The sequence below is a fragment of the Choristoneura fumiferana genome, chromosome 16, assembly GCF_025370935.1.
Source record: "Choristoneura fumiferana chromosome 16, NRCan_CFum_1, whole genome shotgun sequence".
Taxonomy (NCBI): domain Eukaryota; kingdom Metazoa; phylum Arthropoda; class Insecta; order Lepidoptera; family Tortricidae; genus Choristoneura; species Choristoneura fumiferana.
In genome coordinates, this window is record NC_133487.1 from 6,847,109 (window position 1) to 6,865,209 (window position 18,101).

An 18,101-nucleotide genomic window follows, 5' to 3' on the forward strand; every position below is an offset into this window, starting at 1 on the left:
GTCAACATTGAACCGCTATGTAATTATTTATGCAAACACAATCAGATCTGCGCAAATTCCAACAGTTATAATTTCACAATTCCTATAGGAATTGTTATACTCCAATGTATGAACAGTTTCCTGCAGAAATTCTGTTGCTAAATGTAACAAGGATACTTTACAATTTCAAACAGTTTCCGTTTAGTCCAGTCATTCCAATCAAACGTGTATTTCTGGTTTGCTTTTACTAACAACAATTTACAAGTCGACGACTGCGGATTAATGGTAGTTGAACAAATCTACAGCTGAAACGCGGTAAGTAGGTACACTGATCAAATACAAATCGGAGTAGTTTCTGAATTGGCTTATTATGATGTTCATATAATTTGTACCGAAGCGCTGGGAACGCAAGCTGGCGTGAGATCAGAAAGTCGTGATCGGTCGCCACGACGCCCTCATGCGGCTTAATTCACTAATCAAATAGCACAATGCTTCCATTGATGCTATATTCTTTTCAGTTTACCCACAAATACTTCCTGAAAACCCGGGTCAAATGAGTTCACAAAAAAATCCGCAATACTTATAAATTCTATATGTTCGTTCTGTCCACAATATTTCTAGAATGCAATTACATCAGGAGTCACATTCGAATAAACCATCTCGCCGCCTTTTACATCCTTACATCACGACCCAATGATATATCAATATCAAACAAAACGTAATGGCTGGGTGTCGACGAGACAAGGCCGTATATCACTGTAGCGGACTGCCCAAATCCTCCACCGTAATATATAGAGAGGGGGGCGCCGCCCGCCACCCCGGCTTATTCAAAACAGGCATTAAGCCCTCCACCGTTAAAGGCTAACTGCTGCGGGTTATCAAGGGTTTTCCTTTGAGAAACTGCAGCCGAGTGAAGTATTCGATGATTTGGATACTAGTCAAATGATGTTTCGACACGTTACCTATACCGGCGACCGTTTTATCCGATGTCTAGGAGTAGGAAATGTATGAAGCCGACTAACAGTTCAAAATTGTACACCATTTCACTCAAGGTCCGTGCCAATGGATTGGAGAAATAATGAAATGAATGTAGATAACGCTTCGCTATAATAAATTCACTTGGCAAAGATGGACCAAGATCTTCTGTCCAGTTATTCGGCACGTCTGTGAGCACAAAGCGGCTTCGTGATGTAACCTCTAGACGACCTAACAGTTATAGATAGTAATAAAAGTATTCATTGAAATAAAATAAAGTAATGAGCCATTAGCGTCAGGAGTGCTAACGAAATATTGATGTTTTCCAAAAAAAAAAAACAAGAAACTGATGGAATCAAAGAAGTTTAAAACAAAGAGCGTTTAATTTGCGAATTTCGTGTCGTTGAAAGATTATTGAACTGTGTAGGGCGCCGAGGGGAAAATGTCACAATTTAGGCGCCGACACGGGACGAGGGGGCAGGGGGAATGTCGCCCACAACCGCTCCCGCGGCCTGTTTACGTTGTCACCCATGAATCGAGGTAAATCCAGGGGCAGAACTTTGATTAGTTATCCTTTTATTTACGGCGTCAAGAGGCCGTTTATTGGAAAAGTGTGCCCCATGGGTGCCGTTTCTTTCTAGCTTTGGCGTAATTCTACATTTTATTGATACTTACTCTTGTTGAACATTACATTCAGAAAAGGTGGAAGCTATCAATTTTCGTGGAAACGATAATATTAGAGAAATATTTGTCCATGAATTATTATCGATATTATAATCTTTATAAAAACACGGCACATACGTGTTTATTCGTTGTTTACGTGTTTTTGACTCCCAATAAACGGCAAAAGCTTCCGGTCCCGAGCCGTTGTCATGGCGACCATTATAGCCCACTGAGCCAAACATCCCTCACTTTATTATTCCCAACCAGAGGCACCCTTAGAGCAGCTGATTTCATTCATGGAGAGAATAATTTGTTTGCCTTTGAAAGCATATAGCTATAAAAAGGCAGGGGGCACAGGGATACACTTTTTTTTAATGAGTGGGCACCAAGTTACTAGCATCCCCGTTGAACTTTAAATAGTTTTCATCGCAATCTTTTCTAATAATTGCTAAAGCACTTTGAAGTAACTATATATTTTTAGTTTTCATCGTAATTCAAAGTCACTCGAAGTAACTTAGTAAATAAATGCTGACATCGTTGATATGTAAGCTATTAATTACCTAACAATGGCTGTATATACAAATGAAAAAAAAACCCTTAATAGACGATACGTAAACCAGTCACGATTAAATTTCTGTGGCTCATAAACATGAAATGATATAGGCAAATGTTACTGAAGTAAATATGAGCAGCCACGTGTACTTAAGTATAGTATATGTAGCCGTTGATGTGTAGAGGCACGTCAACCCTTTTCCCGCAGCTTGAGGGACCACAAAGAACCCTCAACGGCCTCCCGCCACCCTCCCGGCTTTTATTCACGTATAAAAGAAAACATTGATGTTAGATATAAGGCAGGCATTTCAGAGGGCGAGCCGAATTATTATTCTTATGAAAGAGCGAATCGCCGGCCCCCTTTGTTCGGGTCGACCTGTTCCGCAATTATACAACTGCTCGATTAATAACAACAACCGTAGAATAACTGTCATGTTCACTCGCGACTAATGAATGAGTTCGTTAATCATCTGATTAAAGCATTCAAGAACAAATAGAAGACGTCGAGCGAACAGCGAGCACATAGGAATTGTGTTCACGTTCTCGTGTTGACATCGTATTTGGACGTTCCATTATCTACTCACGACGCGTATCCACCTACTTCCATATTAGATTTCTATTTTCTCAACAGCCGGTTCGACCCACGCCATCTGTTGACAGCGATGATTTGAGTTTCGTGATAAGAAGATTGGCATTGGTATGTGAGCGTTGAGATCACCACTTAGTATTATTTGGCTCTGATACATTCAGAAATGTGTATAAGACAATGCCATTAAAAGAAGAAGGCATGATTATGTCGGATACGGCATCAACATAACTCATTAATCGCGTACATAACGACATAGATCGCGAAGCATAACGAGCGTTGAATATTAAATTCATTGGCCGAGTCGGACCGGTTACGTCGTATAAATTGCACGGTTTAAATTCGATCGCGATGTACGCAATATAATTGTCCGTTCAGTTAAACCAACAAGGCCAGCGTTATCAAGTGGAAATCGACACGTTTATTTAACGCGATCTGGGCCACCGGTAAGATAGCATTCCTTCGCCTTTACGGTAGCGCGATTTACTGCCGCGATAGTTTCGTTTTCACGTTCGAATGGGCCCGTTGTACCTATTTATTTGTCCATTGTCACTGTCTATTTGGTGGTGACCATTTGTGAGAGATCCCTGATGGTTAAGTGGGTTGCGTAGGTAGTTTGTTTTGATCGAGGGTGCAGGGCGGAGGGGGGAAGGCTTTGGTACATTGGTGCGGAGTTTTTATTCGCGTCAAGTAGCTGCGCGTGACTGTGACGACGCCGTGCGCACTCAAATACACAAGACACTCGGTTGCGCAACAGTGACTCTACGACACCTTGTTATTCAATAGACACCTCGACATTCTTTTACTTTCTCGACTGCCATTAGTGTCACAAATGTCACAATCCACTTAAGCCTTCTTCTACAAGTTTAACGTGTAGTATCTGACTATGGGCTAGTGCTAAACTTTTTAATAATCATAAAATTAATGCGTATTTATACTTGTAACTATATAATAATTCTTATTTTAACCGGCTACTTTATTGCACATAATTACATAAAAAATTTAATGTAATCAGCTAATAGAGTCAGCATTTAATGTTGTACAATTTATATTATCTTAAGTTTTTTGAGGAAATTACCTTGACACGGATCTCCAATGCACGATAAAGGTCGATATATTACTGTGCTCCCCGCAGCGTTAATAATTCTTTTGCTCTTTGAAAGCTTTATAGATCCATATTTCAAAGATTTAACACAACTCTATAATTTAGGGGTCGTGTTTTCTATGAAATTTTTACTCCCGAAGTTTTTTTACAATTCTACATGTCACATATTTGGGCACATTGTTTATTTCAGTCAATAGAGAACCAGCTCTACTGTGTTACTTTTGAATCTTTCCACTTTGTTATTGATTCCTTAACTCCATATTTGAAGCGGGTGATTACATTAGATATTGTTCTATCTATCATCTATTGAATGCTTTATTAGCATACCGTAAATCGAGACCCTTGTCTGGCCAACATTGTAACAGCATCTTGCGGTAGGAGTATTATAGATCACTGTGAGTTACGGTGTTATATAATAACATAGCAGTAAACCCGACAATAATCTAACTACAATATAAGACAATGTTACTAAGTAGCTAAACAAAGTCCATCCTTTCACGAGCATTAGTAGGTACTATAATTTTATAGCCTCTTATCTCAAGAAACGGGAAAACATCACCCTACGAACTACTACTTATAGTTTTATACGAACGAGTAAGCAATGTCTGAAGCTTTTATACTACTGAAATATTTGGATAGTAGATTATATCACATGGGTGCAAAATGAAATTTTTATGCCGCGGGATTCATAGTGGTTACCGAGAAAAACCTAATTTGTAGTTTTTTTTTTTTTTTTCAAATAATGTAAAATACTAGAACAGAAGACTGGACGTGGTCATACTTTTTTTGTGCCTTAATCTTCTTATTAATAGATTTAACACAGAACTAACCAAAGCACTGAGCAATTCAATGGAACGACCGGTGGATCCATGGCGCGGTAGGGTTGGCTGACGTGTAGCTGAAGCTGAAGGGTAGTGTTTATCATCACTTTCACGCACTGAAGCACCCACGAAGCACCATTATACAGCTCTAATAATTGTTCCTAACGAGTTAACTGACTAGTAAAGTAAGATGACTGATTTCAAACACAATGAATATTGCTGATACTATTTGATGTGAGAAGACACAAACAAAGTAGGTACTCAGACAGTCACTCCACAAACAGGCGACTGTTTCTCATAAAAAAACAAAGCGCCTACTTCAACTACGCTGTACTAAAACTTGTTTTATTACTTTGGACTTTACTTATTGACCTGTGTATTATTATTGATTTAAGAATCTTTCTTTTTCTTCCTAGAACTATTATCGAGCCAGTCAACAGTTGCAAGTAATTCTGAAATTTCCCACAGGTATTTAAACGATGTAATCACGTCAATTACTCACTGTTTTTGCGGCTTGTATACGTCAGCTTAAATGTACCACAGAGCTCATAAATAGAATAGGTATGGTATAGGTCGATTTACATGAGCTGGCACGAATGAATTGAATTAGTGAACCATAATGTCGTGTACTCGTACGGGTCATAAAATGTTTCAATACAGATTGATTCAATGAGTGATAATCGCGTTTTTAGACTGTTTTGTCCCATAATCGCCCAAATGTTGTGTAAAATAGAATAGGTATGGTATTATTAAAATAAAAACTCCATGATAATAAAAATATTTGTATCGACCGACCCGTAAAATTTACGCTTCCGCTACTTACCTATTTGTTTTACCTGCTTAGTTCTAAAAATGTGCAGATTATAATATGTATGTAATTGTACTTTTTTAACCCCCGACGCAAAAAGAGGGGTGTTATAAGTTTGACCGCTATGTATGTCTGTGTGTGTGTCTGTCTGCCTGTCAGTGGCACTGTAGCTCTTAAACGGGTGGACCGATTTGAATGCTGTTTTTTTTAATTGAAAGCAGGTTTTCTAGCGATGGCTCTTAGACATGTTTTATCAAAATCGGTTTAGCCGTTTTTGAGATATTGAACATTGAAGTGACAAAGTCGGGGGTTTTCCAACTTTTTGTTGGTTAGGTTAGGGTAGGTTATTTCTAGAATAATAAAGAAATATCATGTGCTTGTTTACAAAATATTAGAAGGGTATAAGAACAGCACTCACAGAGTGAGTGAATCAACCTATAAGTACATGTTTTATAGTCATACAAAATGCAAATAATGTAAGTAGGTACAAGGAAAAATTATATTCACGGAAACCCACTGCCTTATTGTTTGTGTTATATGAATATAAGTTGGTTCAATAACAGGAAATGAGATCGCGTAGAACAAGCGGCTCGTCTATATTTGGTGGCGTGAGAAATGTTATCTCGTCGATCTTGGCTCGGCCGGGAGCCGGTGTGCTTCTAGTTTAATTTACGATAAAAGTTAGTCGCCGAACCGGTACCCGCTGCTCCAAACAAGTTCGACTAATCGTGATTCGGGACGAATTAGCCACGATTTAATTGCTCACCGTTTGATATTACAAACACGTTGGAAACTCGTTAGTTTCTCAGCTATTTGTGTTCAAGACATTAACGTTATAATTATAATATATTTGTTTACTTGTGTACGTCATCAGTGGAAAACAAACATTTTACTGTGGTTTTTCCAAATATTACACATTTAGTCATTCAAAAGTATAATATAAATAAGTTCGTCTTTTATGCGACGTATAGGTACTCACTCAGGTCGATCATCAACGAACGAAACAGCTCGCTGTTTAAGTACATGCTAATGAATCAAAAGCCAGAAGTCATTGCCTCGGCGGCCGTGGGCGTTCATAACTCATGTGTAATTTAAACGCCGAGTTTCTTGACTCGCGGTGGCTATAAGCTACATCCGATAGGCACGCAAGTAGGTACACGGACTCGTTGTGTCGGCTTGGCGCTATTTGCAATGATATCGACGGTTTGCTGTGGCTTTGAATACACATCGACGAGCCCACGCCCGCGACTCGAGCGCTATATACGTAACTATTGTTGTTCGGCAACGTACCGGAACCTATCTCGGATCACCGAATGCGCCGCCGATCGCCAGACGCTCGACAAAGGCCGTTGGCCCGCTTCAAAGCCGCGTGGGTCGCCTATGCGCTTGCATCGCTGCCGGCTATACAGTTACGCTACATACAGCGTTTCCGACATTGCTTTGAGTGTATTAATTATCCAATTACGCAACCGCAGCGTCACGTCACGAAACACATTTGTAACCGCCCGCTATCGCTCACTTGCCAAAAGCTATTAATTACGACCAGAGAATAGAATATCCCGCCGGCTAATCCCCCGGAGACGGTTACGGTTACCGACAACGTTGATTAACGTCGGCAACATTCCATTAACTCTTTGTTTGTGTGCCTTACGAACACGTTTCTTGGTTACGTAAACGCAAATAACCTTCTTTCGTTTACGGACTAAAACAAACTCGCATCCACTACACAAATAAATAATTTATACGCCATGATACGGCACAGATGTGCTCCGTTAGAGCCTCGAGTATCCGCTCGGTTGTGTTTTGATCGCTTAAGCAATAAAGGAAAGTGACGGTCGAGGTTGTCGTCAGTTGTCGGTAACGATCGACACGGGTGCCAATTAGCGGGTGTTTTCACTCGATCTGCGGGCGACGGGGGGCGTGAAAATGGTCACACAATGCGGCAGACAATAGAGTGGAGATGAATCGGTCGCGGCGACACTGCCGTGCGAAGAATGCCGATGGAAACAACTGTTGGTTTCCGTGAAGGCGACGCGCGAGACGAACCGCGAACCGGTTACACGACACCGAGCAGAAACAATGCATTTTGCCTTTCGTTAATTTTAAGCCCACTCGTATTTATGTTTATGAAACCTTGCAAGTCTAAGAACCGCGCCGGTATGCCGGAACGAAGACAAACAAAACCAATGTGTTTTCACAATTGTTATTGGAGTACAATGCGGATTTCAATAACAGAAACACATAAAACTTTATAACTTACGTATTATGTGCGGTGGAACGCCCACCGAAGTCTGTGTTCTACTGCCAGACTATAACTACTTATTTAAAATATGCATAGGTATAACCTATGTAGGTAGATAAACAAAGTAATAATTGAAAGATGAACATGCCATTACCTTGGTTTCTAAAATGTAAAAGTGCCTATCAAAGTGAGATCAGATACCAAAATGAAATTTGCTGTAAAAACATATTTAATACCAAATGACACCAGCGACAGCGACCCAACTGATAAGTCTCACATTACTGTTATCAGACACGTTTTAAATGTACAAATACTTGAGAAATAAGCATAAATTTAGCTCTTGTTGAATAATAAAACTTGAAGGGCACATGAAGGTGACCAAGCGAAGAGGGAAAATAATCGACTGAGTCTCGACATAAAAACATAATCACGCATAATTTCAATAATTTAAATGCGCAACATAGCGACCGTAAATTAAATTCCAAACTCGAGGTAAATGAGGATATTAACTTGGTATTAAAAAGCAGACAATAATATGAAGTTGACACAAGTGTTTCCAGTGCGAGACCGTTTCTATAAGCCGGGGACGATAACGACAGAGAATAACAAAGCTGTAGGTACTAATATTTGCAAAGAGAACGACGATAAGTGATCAAAATTTGTTAAGGATGACGAATTTGCGACGTACAGCACAGTGCAAGCAAAAAACGTTAATGTTACGCAATAAATCATCATTTTTAATGTCGGTTGTCTTTAATTACCGGGTCATAGCAACAAGGTTAATTGATTGAGAATGCAGAATGTAAATTACAGCGAACAATAATGAGGCAGGTCGAGATAAAAAGTCAAAGATGTTGGTAAGTTCGTAAGCTGTGAGTGGGCTATTCTGTTAGCACCTTGAGAACTGGTTTACTGCAGTTTATTATGCATGTACGTTTAGGTAAGATAAAGTATGCCGGCCCTCGATTTGCTTGTTCGATAGTCGGTCGTTATAATTATAAACCACTAGTACGATTACTATGCTCATAATTAAATTAATTAAATGTTTATTTAAGAACACCGTGTTTGTTGGGAATTATATACTTATGTGTACTTAAGTATGTAAATATGTTTATGTTTTTTACAGTATCTCGAAATAATTTACGTAGAATCTCAGCCAGTTATAAGGAGCATCGTCTAATACGAGTCAGAATTAGAGTAGTTCAATAGGAGTCGATCGGTATTACGTCGTTAACTCAGATTGCAGCTTAATCTAATATTCTCAACACACCATAAGATAATGTAGATTGTCAACAGAGATGGCGCATTATTTACTAGTGGCACAATTCCGGCGGCCGCCCCCTCGCGGCGGCGAGATATAAATTAAACGAACATAAAAGACGGATGAACGAGAATAAAATGAGATGTCGTATAGTGAAAAGTTTACGAGGCGCTCGCGAGTCGCGGTCTACGCACACAGTTGGCGTATGTTCAATTCCTGTTTGAAGTATTTTAGGAGCCACGCACGCTCCCGCTGCGCCGCCCTGTTTACAAATACTAGCGCGCACTCGATTCAATTCCACATTTTATAAACACAGTGCCAAAAGAGATTGGGCCGCGGTGCCGCGCCGCGTCTGGAATAGCTCCGAACATATTTCCTCGCCTCCGCGCCGCTGCCGAACTTTACTCAGCTCAATAATTGTTTTGGTTTAAACAACTGTTCGTGAAATTTCGAACCAATTTACTATGGCAACGGATGAAATTTATTGGCATTCCGTTTTTGAAACAAGCATCAAGTTGCGAGGGAGTCTCATTTGTGCATAAAGAACAGTTTTTTAGGGTTTCGTAGTCAACTAGGAACCCTTATAGTTTCACCATGTCTGTCCGTCTGTCTGTCCGCGGGTAAGCTCAGAGACCGTTAGACCGAATATACATATCAGTCACGCCAAAATAAAAAAAAGTAAAAAGAAAATATTTTAGGGTAAGTACCTCCCATAGACGTAAAGTGGGGGTGATTTTTTTTCTCGACTAACCCTATACTGTGGTGTATTGTTGGATAAGTCTTTTAAAACCATTGGGGGGTTGCTAAGACAATTTTTCTATTCAGTGATCTGTTTGCGAAATATTAAACTTTAAAGTTTAAATTTTCATTAAAATCGAGCGTCCCCCCCCTCCTCTAAAATCTAAACTGTTGGGTGGAAAAAATCGAAAAAAATCAGAATGGTAGTAAATATACCTATCACATTTACAAGGAAAATTATAGCGGCTAAGATTGCTTAAGAATTATTAGTAGTTTGAGTAAATAGCAGCCTAAGGTATAAAATATACTTACCTAAACTTGGAAGATTCAGACACAATACGAAATCCTAAGAAAAATATTATTTGATTTTTTCGTAATGGCTACGGAACCCTATCCTGGGCGTATACGACACAAACATGGATGCACAGAAAAACCAGAAAAAGAGACCAGCTCTGGGAATCGAACCCAGGTCCTCAGCAATCCGTGTTGCGTGCTATAACCACTACACCACTGGCTGGACAGCAGTGTCTCAGGTCTCAGTTTGTCTTTTCGATATGGTTTCACGGTATACCCGTAAAAGTATCAAATTTGGAGTTGAAATAAAAAATACAAAAAGACTCCAAAAAACCAATCATAAAAATAACATTGTTGATAAAATATTATAATTTGTTCGTATAACGCATGAAGGTTAGTCCGGACGCAGCTCAGCTCGTTGTTTTCAATTTTAGTTGTGTAATGACGCCATGTTGGCAGTAAGCGAGAATATCTTTTAAAAGTCAAGCGAGTATAAATAATTGATGAATCGGTGTAGCCGTCCGGTCCGGCGCGCGGAAGAAGAAATCGACCGAAACGGGAGCTCCGTTCCAAAGCCGACCGGTTTAAAGGTTCATCGCTATACTCGTGGGAGCGAGGACTAAATAAAACGCCTCGCCGGCAGCCTCTGGCAGATAACTGAGAGGCATTTACGTGGAATGAAGAAAGGAATAAATTATACAGTATCGAATGGGATGAAAGGGCAAAAACATGATCTTCCGTCTACCTGCGCCGGGCCCTTAGAGGGACGACTCCACTCCGGTCGACCGTTGCGAGCAGGTTCTCGGAATGTCCTTCAGATTGTTAATAAAAATACCTCGCGGGAAGAATCCGTCCAACGAACGACTTCTCGGGATTACTAATAAGTCCAGATTCTACTAAATTGCTTTCAGCAAAGTCATTTTTATTAGGAAAGCTTTAAGCTTCTACCTTTTAAGAGGATAAAATAACTCCAAAATTGGAAAATTAGTAATGAAAGAAGTTAAAAATAAATTCATAACATGATATCGTTATGTTAAACTGACGCTTTTGAGAAGCACGCGGAATGAATATACCTAACGATGATATTATTAAACCTTATATGGTCATACACGTTTCCAATGAAAGTAAATAACCTTAGACAGTAAAATACAAACGAGCAAAAAATAAAGGAAACCGACACGATAATAATACGAGTTTTACTAGTGCCTTCGTGGCTTTGGCAAATCGACGACGCGTTCCACGATCCACGCCACGATGTAGGCACGGCCGGGCGGCCGGGGCCACAACAAGTAGAGAACAACCTCCTACTCACTCAAACTAAGACTGGAGTGTAAAAACAACTCATAAAGTTCAAATTGGTTCGCAAAACTTCGCACGTTGCTCAGCTAAATATAGCTAAAAACAAAATGACTCGAATCTCGTAAATATTTCGACATTTTCGCCGCGAGCGGGTTGTTATTTTGCGTTTATTGAGTCGGCTCTTGATTGTTCTTCTCGAAGCGGTTCTAGAGCATTGAACTTGGCAATTTTAACGTCGACAAATTATTATTATACGTTTATCTAACTGCGCACGGTTTCACAGATATAGTCTAATCAAATTATAGCTCTGTAAAATGTGGAAGCACGTACGCACCCACACATGTTCAATCTAGCTGTGCGGCTCCTAATAATAATAAACAGCTGTTTGATATATTTAACCTTGGAACCTGTCTTGCGCCCTTTCGCTCGACCCTACCTCCCCTAAGAACCCATCAACAGGACGGAACACGTGTTCGCTCACGCAGAGCCATATTTATAGCTTCAGTATTTGATTACACAATAAATCAAAGTCAGGCTATATCGAATGCTAGGCGTAGGTATGTGTTATACACGTAACCAATTATGGAACAGCATTGCTTTTAAAATTGCTTGCCGTAAAGATAATAAAAGTAAATTGCGAATAATAAAATTGGAAGTGAATATGGCACCAGAAAAGACTAACGTAACAGGTAACAAACAAGGCGCACTGTGTAAATCGGCGGAAAGGGGTCATTGACTGCAACGGGTGACAGGGTGGTGTTGGGCGAGGGCGGAGGGTGTATAATAATACATTTGAAAAACTGCCCCAAACATCTGCCGCACATGTGCGTACCGCTCGCAGTGGAATAATGCAAGTCGTGCCGCAACCGCACCGATACGGCGAGCTTTTTGTGCAGTAGTTTTTTGTTGTCTTCACGCTTTGTGCTCGCGAGCTTTCAAATGGACAATGCCTCTCTTTATTAGAAAGGAAATCAATACAGTTGTGACGTTTGAAGAGAACAATTTAGGCGTACTGGAACTGAGAGCCTGATTTATGGTTGTTGCTTAATGAACCTGCTTCTAGCGGTGGTGTAAAAATCGGATTAGACTCAGTCTGCATTGCAAATAATAGCAGTGAACATCATTCACTGATGGGATGACGTCAAAACAAAAACTACTTATATCGTTGGCGAGACGTGTAATTAAGAAGTTGGCTCGGGGAGTTGGAAGTGGATTGCAAATCGATGCAGTCCGCGGAAGATCACCATACTTTGGCGTGGGGCCAGACACTTTCGTTGGCTTGAGTGCGGCCGGAATAGGGAAAAGTAGCACTTATAACTTCCACGAGCTCCACGCTTTGAGTTAGAAAACGCTTTTGCTAACAATGTTATGACGTTGCGAATATGTATATACGAAATTTGTTTGTGAGTGACATTTTAACTCGAGACACCCAAGTGTTAAAATCCGCATTTTAACAAGCTTCTGCAAAAATTTCATGTTTGTGTTAGCCAATATGGTAATTTGCGTGTTTAAAGTGTATATATCATAGTCATTGTAGGAACTAAACGTAAACTTCAATGAAATAGTTCGCCAGTAATAGTTCATAACGAAGTGAAATAGTACCTACTAGGGTACTAGCAGCAACGTGTACATGAGCTGCATGTAGATACCGGTAGAGTCGAGCAGGGATCGTGAGCCGTGGCCTTTGACTCGTGAGCCCCCCGGGGCGGGACGAGCTCGTTCCAAATATTCCAATACATAACTCTTGTGATAACATTTCCCATGCGTTCAATTCGAACACAAATGATACGAAAACGCACTTACGAAAATTATACGCTTTCTCACGTGTTTGTGCTGTGGGAGAATCTCGCGAAAAGCATTTATTTTTATTACAGATTACAACCGATAATAATATACTTGTTAGCCTCTCATCATGACTGTAACTGGTTCTCTTAATCAGCTCGAAAATGGCAAAATACAACATCGTTTAAATAATGAACATCTCCGTCGAAATAACGATGAGCAACAAAAAATAAACACACAAAGCCAAGTACCAGCCTACAAACCATTTCGAAACGTGTTATAATCTTATTACCGTCATCGTGATCTCGCAGATAGTTAAATACAAAATAGATGTCGTAATAGACGTGTACAGACGAGTGGCGGCAGCCGAAGCGGGGGCAGAGGAAAGTCCCGTTAGGAGAAAGTAGCCGCCTACACTCTACTCTGGGGCAAAGGATCGTGACGCGAGCTCATTCGGCGCGGCGGCCACCGCCATCTTGGAGGCACAACTCCATTTATTCGACACCAAATATTATTACTTTACGACTGACACAACAATCAAGATGTCTCCGATTCGATATCATGCACGAGCTGACTTTCAAGTTCAATAACTTTTTGCAGATCCAATCTTCTTGTTGACCCGTGACGTAACGTTGTTCTGCTAGGTAATCGCAAAAACGTTCCAATGGCATCGCGAAATCGGTCAGCTACGACCAGAACAACTCTCTCTTTTTTTGCTGAAATGAATTTGTTAAAATCTTGAAATATCACGCGAATGTGACTTTACTAAAAATATAAGTGAGTCATTCTTGAATCTGCACTGTAAATTACTGGTTTTATGATAACTTTAGGGTTTTCCAAAGTTCAAAGCATATAAAAGACTACAACAACGTAACACAGAAGATATTCTTTTAGCTTGATCGATATGTTATATTCTGGCGACAATTACGGACGACGAATAACTCTGCCCATCTTAGCAATTATTGCGCAAGCAATGAAATAAAATCACGAGGGCGATAAATAACGTTTCATAACACGACAGTAGACGCGACTTGCCCAACCGGTCGGCGCGGGCGCAGCGCAGGTGAAGTGCATGCAGACGCGACCCTGAATGCAGTGCGTGTGAAGCGCCTGTTAAGTTAACATTTATCCAATAACCTAGCCAGAATGTGGTGGCTTATGATCAAGCGGATAATTCGAGTGACATAGTTCAAGCAAATTTCAAATGCAGTTTTGTAGATATTAAATAGTATTCTTTAACATACAATTACTTTCATTCAACGCATTTATTTACAGTTTTCACTTCTCACTCGTTAACTTCGTATTTATGATGGATTTCGACTGCATAAAATGACTTCTTATGCTCAAGTGCTTTTTATAGTAAAATCGTCAAAGACCAAGGCAATCAAGCGTTAACGCAGCCACGAACAATTTAACTATTTTTTTGTTGAACAATAAAACTGGGCAATTCTAATAAGTTATAGGAATAGCAACGTTTGAAAAAGGAAAAGTAATAAATTAACATTTACTTGCACTGCTGCTTTCTAATTTCCTCGCAGTCGAAGTTAAAAGCAGAGTTTAAGTATAACTTGTTGGTAAAGCCCATTTTACGATTTGACCATCAACCCTCATGCGGCTCGGGTGGATACAAATGTGTCGGGTACAATGGAACGTTTTATGGCACTTCTTGTATACTTATACAATACACTATTCAATTATAAATAACACCCCGTTCATGTCCGCGATAAAAACGATAGTAATTAAATTCGATCACATTTTGCAGTCATTTATTATTATCTCTTGAAAAACTTCATACCATAAATGTAACCACCATATCCAATAAAACACAAAAACACGTATATAATTAGTAAACCCGAAGGCGGCCGAACATGAGCTTCTGATAGAAAGTCATGCAAAATTACACGGTGTAGTCGGAACCGGTCGGCGTGGAACCCGACCATTACCAGCCATAAACATCAACTGCACAATATGCACGTATAACAATACACGATCAATTTACTACAATTAAAAATACTTTCACTAATTTCAATAACTCATGCATACATTGGGTGTCGTAGATGACATTTAAATATGTGCACTAAATGGTGAAGAGATATTAATAATTGTTAAAGGTTATATTACCTAACTGCAATAAACACAAATGCCAGTTCTTCGCACATTCAATTGTTAGAAGTGATATTGATGAGCAAATTAGCCAACAATCAAACTTCAAATTCTACTGCTGCAGAGCTACAGGCAGGCGTCATGATTTGATCTAAGAAGACCCCAAGAGCACTGAAATCCAAACAAAATTTCAGACCAGCTTTACTCTGTACCTACTGTGTGCAGAATCGCACAAGTAATTTAGATGGTAGCAAATGGCCATTAGATCCGAGGGGCGATGAACCCCGACATGCGGGCTCATTAATGCACCCGCTGCAATGAAGGCAATGCCCACTGCCTCGCCTGCGCCGGAGCAGCCGACCAATTATAACGGTTACCGACTTACCGCTGACAAACGCTGTGAGTTTACCTTGACGACATGTTGTTAACATTATTAATTTAATATGTATTTACTTTAGTTGTTTTTTAATTGCTATATGTACTTTAATTACTTTTAATTTCTAAATTATGCCAGATGCCAGTAATAATTCAGCAGCGATGTGTGAAAGCAACAGGCAATTGAATGAAAAGGTGGCAAATTGTGTTTAACACGACAATAGCCGACCCCGGACCCTTGTCGTGAGCACAATGGAAAAGCAGGTCCACCTTACAAATCTCACATACATTAGCTCACCTTTGTCACAAAGCCAATTTATCATAGAATAAGAACGTTGAAAAAGATTATCTTTTGTGTCAGAAATCAACCGGCTCTGTTAAATGTAATGTTATGAAACTGATTTAAAAATTATCGGCTCAAGAATTAGACACGGCCTGTACTTTCACCGGCGACTTTCTTACTCTCACACAAGATAAGACACGAAATACTGGTCCAACTTGTTCTTTTGACCTCCAGTCGTGACGAGATGGTATTGTTCACGAATGCCTTTGTGTTACCTGTCAATCTGTTTACGCTTTTATGAGCTCACTGGTAATGCCAAGCCAATACACTGGAAAAAGTACACTAACACTAACCGTTATGCTTACTATTTTCATTTAAGTGACTGTACTTCAGTGACTTTAAGACCAATGTTGCGTAATGCCTTTGTAGCTTTCCGAAGCGAGAAAAGGAAGTCAATAATTGCGATCCCATTAAATACTCGTTCAGAGCCTTTACCTTCTACCTCTAACTGTATAACATTATTAGCGTTCTCAATATCAGCTATCAGCTTATTACTATAATTTACCTGGTCTAGTTCGCGACTTATAATTAAGTGCTATTATCTACTATAGAAACGCATAAGTACATCGAACGTAAAATATAAATATGTTTATACGTTGATACTTGAGTATACTTATAAGCACGCATTGTAGCTGTGTTTATGGGTTGTAGCTGCGTTTATGTGTGTAGGATGAAACATGGCGTCTAACCGTCAGTGATCGGTTCAAGGCACGATCATCGAGTTAAACAACACGCGCACAAAAAACGCGAGACCGGTTTCTTCTCAACGGCCATAAAATGGTTTCGGGGCGTTCCGACTCATGAATATTCATTTAATTATACTCACATTTATATGATATTCGGGCATGACGCACAAAATCGGAGCATAATCATTTGGTAATCTTTTACATTTTCTGTCTTATTTATAACGTTGATCAATAAAATGTTGATGGTCGGATTTTTTTATTTTGGACGACGTGTTGCGCGGTCGACTAATCAAATAATTTAGGAGTGTTTATTAAGCAATTAAAGTACATGATTGTCATGATTTACTATTTTTAAACAATGACGCAAAACGTTGTGCCAAATGTGACTGACATTAATATAATTTATTTGATTAAGTGTTAGATATAAGTCTTATTGATTTGACCTTGTAGCTAAATTGTATAGTACTTAGTAGCTCGGCAAGGAAAGGTGCGGCGTACGTGGGGTAAAGAAAACAAAGCCACAGCGAGGGTGGCGCGGCACCTCGTGTGTGGCGGCGCTAGGAAGCAACCCGAGGGAAGAGCGTGTTGCTAACCGCCTCTCAGTACCTCCGTACACGATTCCACAAACCAAATCACCAGTTGAAACTCAATATGCGCATAAACACAATTTCGGACTGATACGAATAAAATAAATAACAATTAGCCACGTACCGTTGCACAGTAGATTTAACATAACTCACACAGACGCACGCTTACAGAATTATGTAGAACTATCTATCGAAATCGACGTGACCCCGTTACTCGTATGCCCAATTGAAATTCAGATTCGTTGAATGATAATAACAAATGTATTTGTCGTTTGTTCGGACCGCAGGGTTTTTTAACTTGCCCGTGTGAAGTATAAGTGGTCCATGCATATGTAGATTAGGGTTGAACAAACAAAGATATGATTTCAAATGTAAAATTATGGATGGCAATCTCGGCTTTCTACACAAACACTTTTTTAACACACGTAACGTCCTAAAGCCCCTCACACACAGTGTCACCCGTTTAGGAAAATGAAAATTAAATCTACCACTCACTACCTACCTATTAAATGTACATTTAATATGCCGAAGCAAATTCATAACAAAAGCAATTTCCTTGTCTGATTTACTCAGCCAATACATATAATTAGCAAAGAAACCCATTGTTTTTTTTATTTGTTCGCCTTTGTAGATCTTATTATCCTGTGTTCTGTTATTTTCATGTGTTTTTATGTACAATAAAGAGTTTTACAATACAATACAATATGAATATCAAAATCTTTTAACATTACCCCTCAAGTTTACATAAAATTAATATTAGTTGTCTTTATAGATCTGTCACTTTTTCATTTTGCCTTTGCCAGACTCAGACCAAACATAAATTTTGCCTTGACAGATTTGTAACTTTCATGAATAAAGTGGTAAGATTTCATTTCTATTTTCACTAGAACTCATCAAAAGAC

At 39.5% G+C, this 18,101-nt stretch overlaps 1 protein-coding gene across 1 annotated transcript in view; it reads right to left on the bottom strand.

Moving 5' to 3' along the window:
* Kdm3 (Lysine demethylase 3) overlaps positions 1 to 18,101 on the bottom strand; it is a 183,832-nt gene that overhangs the window by 31,245 nt on the left and 134,486 nt on the right.